This window comes from Nerophis ophidion, linkage group LG06 (genome assembly GCF_033978795.1).
Source record: "Nerophis ophidion isolate RoL-2023_Sa linkage group LG06, RoL_Noph_v1.0, whole genome shotgun sequence".
Lineage (NCBI taxonomy): Eukaryota > Metazoa > Chordata > Actinopteri > Syngnathiformes > Syngnathidae > Nerophis > Nerophis ophidion.
Genome location: NC_084616.1, coordinates 57,212,735 through 57,217,552, shown reverse-complemented (window position 1 = coordinate 57,217,552; position 4,818 = coordinate 57,212,735). Strand labels below are relative to the sequence as shown.

Here is a 4,818-nt window from a genome sequence, read left to right as displayed (position 1 = left end):
CATGTACTCATATTGTTTGAACTAAAAAAGACTTCAGTGTGTTTCATATAAGGTCCTCATATTTTTCTGAACCACATTAGTGTGTGTTACAATGTTTAATTCAAAGCTTTAAAATGAGTGTTTCAATCCAGGTCCTCATATTTTCTGAACCACATTTTAGTGAATGTTACATTCTTAAATAATAGTCTAAGAGCTAAAACGCTATAATAATCTTTACTGTTTATGTAGAATTGTATGCTCAGAATATTATCAACCAAAAGTGGTTGTTAATGTTATAATTAATTAGTTCTGACATTATATTTTTGTGTTTTGTTGCAGACACCAACTGTTAGGATTCTATCTCAACATTCTCCAGATTCAGATGTGAGCGATAAACCGACTTCATCCCTCCAACAGGTTATTACAAGTCTATTTTTACTATATCTGCTCTAAATGTGACCCAACCTATATTTTGAAAGACGTTTATTAATTTTAATCTCTCACAGATCAGTTTATATGACAACTTTTTCGTAAGGGTACATCCATGTTAGTCAGTAAGGAGTTTGGAACTCATGTTTAGCAAAACAGGAGATGTTACAAGTCAACAACATACATTCTACATGTGACCACTCGTCATGTCCTTATATTGTTTGAACCAAGAAAGACTTAGGTGTGTTTCATATAAGGTCCTCATATTTTCTGAACCAGATTAGTGTGTGTTACAATGTTAATGTCCAAGCTTTAAAATGAGTGTCTCAATTCAGGTCCTCATATTTTCTGAACCCGATTTTAGTGTGTTTTATATTCTTAATTAATTGTCTAAGAGCTGAAACTCTGTAATAATCTTTACTATTTATCTGGCATTGTATGCTGAGAGTTTCATCAACAAAAAGTGCTGATAATGTTATAATTAATTAGTTCTGACATTATATTTTTGTGTTTTGTTGCAGAAACCAACTGTTGAGGTTCCATCTCAACATTCTCCGGATTCAGATGTGAGCCATTAACTGACTTCATCCCTCCAACAGGTTATTACATGTCTATTTTTACTATATCTGCTCTAAATTTGACCCAACCTATATTTTGAAAGACATTTATTTATTTTAATCTCTCACAGATCAGTTTATATGACAACTTTTTCGCAAGGGTACATCCATGTTAGTCAGTAGAAAGTTTAGAACTCATGTTTAGCAAAATAGGAGATGTTACAAGTCAACAACATAAATTCTACATGTGAGCACTCGTCATGTCCTTATATTGTTTGAAGCAAGAAAGACTTAGGTGTGTTTCATATAAGGTCCTCATATTTTCTGGACCAGAAAATGTGTGTTACAATGTTAAAGTCAAAGCTTTAAAATGAGTGTCTCAATTCAGGTCCTCATATTTTCTGAACCAGATTTTTGTGTGTGTTACATTCTTAATGAATTGTCTAGGAGCTGAAACTCTGTAATAATCTTTACCCTTTATCTGGCATTGTATGCTCAGATTTTTATCAACAAAAAGTGGTGAGAATGTTATAATTAATTAGTTATGACATTATATTTTTGTGTTTTGTTGCAGAAACCAACTGTTTGAGGTTCTATCTCAACATTCTCTAGATTCAGATGACAGCCATAAACCGACTTCATCCCTCCAACAGGTTATTACATGTCTATTTTTACTATATCTGCTCTAAATTTGACCCAACCTATATTTTGAAAGACATTTATTAATTTTAATCTCTCACAGATCAGTTTACATGACAACATTTTCGTAAGGGTACATCCATGTTAGTCAGTAGGGAGTTTGGAACTCATGTTTAGCAAAACAGGAGATGTTACAAGTCAACAACATAAATTCTACATGTGAGCACTCGTCATGTCCTCATATTGTTTGAACCAAGAAAGACCTAGGTGTGTTTCATATAAGGTCCTCATATTTTTGAATCAGATTAGTGTGTGTTAAAATGTTAATGTCAAAGCTTTAAAATGAGTGTTTCAATTCAGAAAATGCAGTGCCTCTTGTTTACAGCCGGTTTCTGCAGCGCTGTTTTCATTGATCAAAGTATTTTTTCGGTGGTCGTGTTTTTGGTACATAACTTGTAAATAGTGCGCAAATAATAGGCTATATATATATATATATATATAAATACATTCAAACCCCGTTTCCATATGAGTTGGGAAATTGTGTTAGATGTACATATAAACAGGATACAATGATTTGCAAAGAATTTTCAACCCCAATTCTGTTGAATATGCTACAAAGACAACATATTTGATGTTAAAACTGCTAAACATTTTTTTTGCAAAGAATTTAGGGATTTTACCATCTAAGGTCCGTAAAATTATCAAAAGGTTCAGAGAATCTGGAGAAATCACTGCACGTAAGCGATGTACTGCATTAAAAACCGACATCAGTGTGTAAAAGATATCACCACATGGGCTCAGAAATACTTCAGAAAACCACTGTCAGTTACCACAGTTGGTCGCTACATCTGTAAATGCAAGTTAAAACTCTACTATGCAAAGCAAATGCCATTTATCAACAACACAGAGGAACGCCGCGGGCTTCGCTGGGCCCGAGCTCATCTAAGATGGACTGATGCAAAGTGGAAAAGTGTTCTGTGGTCTGACGAGTCCACATTTCAAATTATATATGGAAATTGTGGACGTGGTGTTCTCCGGAAAGAGGAAAATAACCATCCGGCGCAAAGTTCAAAAGCCAGCATGTGTGATGGTATGGGGGTGTATTAGTGCCCAAAGCATGGGTAACTTACACATCTGAGAAGGCACCATTAATGCTGAATGGTCCATACAGGTTTTGGAGCAACATATGTTGTCATCCAAGCAACATTATCATGGACGCCCCTGCTTATTTCAGCAAAACAATGCCAAGCCACGTGTTACAACAGCGTGTCTTCGTAGTAAAAGAGTGCGGGTACTTTCCTGGCCCGCCTGCAGTCCAGACATGTCTCCCATCGAAAATATGTAGCGCATTATGAAGCGTAAAACACGACAACTTAAGCTGTACATCAAGCAAGAATGGTAAAGAATTCTACTTTCAAAGCTTCAACAATTAGTTTCCTCAGTTCCCAAACGTTTATTGAGTGTTGTTAAAAGAAAATGTGATGTAACACAGTGGTGAACATGCCCTTTCCCAACTACTTTGGCACGTGTTGCAGCCATGAAATTCAAAGTTAATTATTATTTGCAAAAAAAAAAAAGTTTGAGTTTGAACATCAAATATGTTGTCTTTGTAATGCTTTCAATTGAATATGGGTTGAAAAGGATTTGCAAATCATTGTATTCAGTTTATATTTGCATCTAACACAATTTCCCAACTTTTATGGAAACGGGGTTTGTATATATATTAGGGCTGGGCAATGATTAAAATTTTTAATCGAAGTTAATCGCACTATTTCTCTTATTAATCGCGATTAAATGCATTGTATACGCAAAGCCCAATAATGAATTCAAAAGTAGTGTGTAGTGCACCTTTATTGGAATATTCTCCCACATGAACAAAAGCGCCAAAACATTTGTTGAGCAAACACAATTTAAATCAGTCCTTGTTAAACAGTAGCAGTTAAATAGCAAATTTTATGAAAATCAACTCAAAAAATGTAAATACAAACATTTAAGCTTATTGCCACTGCCAGGGTATTTAAGTTATCCTGTTTGTTATGGAAAATAAATATAATCTACATACAAATCTCTGAGCCACAATCATAACATCTGAACAGGCAATTTCTGAGCTAACAACAGAAACATTTTTTTTTATCAGGGATCTTATGTTTAAAAAACTTATATTATAGGTAGTGGGCTGTTTTAGGGAATTTTTGATCAAATTATCCGTAGTAGCAATATTAATAATGTTGTGTTTATTCTGCGTAGTGGACTTAAAATAATTATGACCATATCTGTTTGCTTGGTGCTTTGATAAACTGAACACATATACATGGTACTATATTGTGATGTTATGAGCCAGGGGAAAAAAGAACTACCCTACCCAGCATGCAACAGGAGTGATGAGCATGCCCGGTAGCACCGGTATAGGTTGTGTCGCCATGACGGCATCTTGTATGTTGTGATATGCACGCTCTGAAAGCAAACGTTAAGAACTCAGCCAACACTCCTGGTCTGCATTATTCATAAATAGACAGACAACACATATACTCCGCTGCTTCACAAAGCACAATATGTTAAATGTTTACATTTACAGTTTTCTAATTCTTCCTTTCAGATTGACAGCAGGACAAATCGCTGGAAGTGGGTATGTCTCAAGCTTCTTCCACTTGGTCCACTCCAAAGCGGGGTAAATAAATAATCCACATCATTTACTAGAATATTATATTACGTTTTGCACCTTTTCACTGTGTTATAGTCATTTTTCCTTCAGTAAGAAATTGTATTTTGTCTCCTTTATGACAGCTGCCAAGGGGAAGAAGTGGAAGGAGTTGAATGACACATGTTGCATTTTGTAACTGGCAACAAAGTACCAGGTAAAAAAGATTGTGAAGCCTGCCTCCATAAAGAACTAGTAGCTCTACAGGACAGAGATTGGCTTGCCATCAAGTACTACATCCATAACAGAATTATATTAAAAAAAGGGAAAAAAATGTTTTCCCACATCTTCTGTGGTAGTTTGAGTATGTTACCAGCAATTAAAAAAGCAAAATAAACAGCAAGCGTTTTGTATTTATTCCAGATAATTCTTAGCGACAAAATCCACAAAAACAATTCAGTTACACTTAGTTGACAATTACATTTTTACCCATGTTTCTTTTAAACTCTTCTTGGTTTTAGATTACAGTAGCATGGGATTTGGATTTTTTTTTTAAATGACAACACATCAACTAAA

At 34.8% G+C, this 4,818-nt stretch overlaps 1 long non-coding RNA gene across 1 annotated transcript; it reads left to right on the top strand.

Annotated features, from left to right (window-relative positions):
• The first annotated feature begins 525 nt into the window (after nt 1–525).
• LOC133553973 (uncharacterized) lies at nt 526–4,374 on the top strand. Its single transcript, XR_009807034.1, has 3 exons — nt 526–1,007; nt 1,540–1,618; nt 4,201–4,374. It is a non-coding gene; the product is annotated as an uncharacterized LOC133553973 (long non-coding RNA).
• Nucleotides 4,375–4,818: the final 444 nt, after the last annotated feature.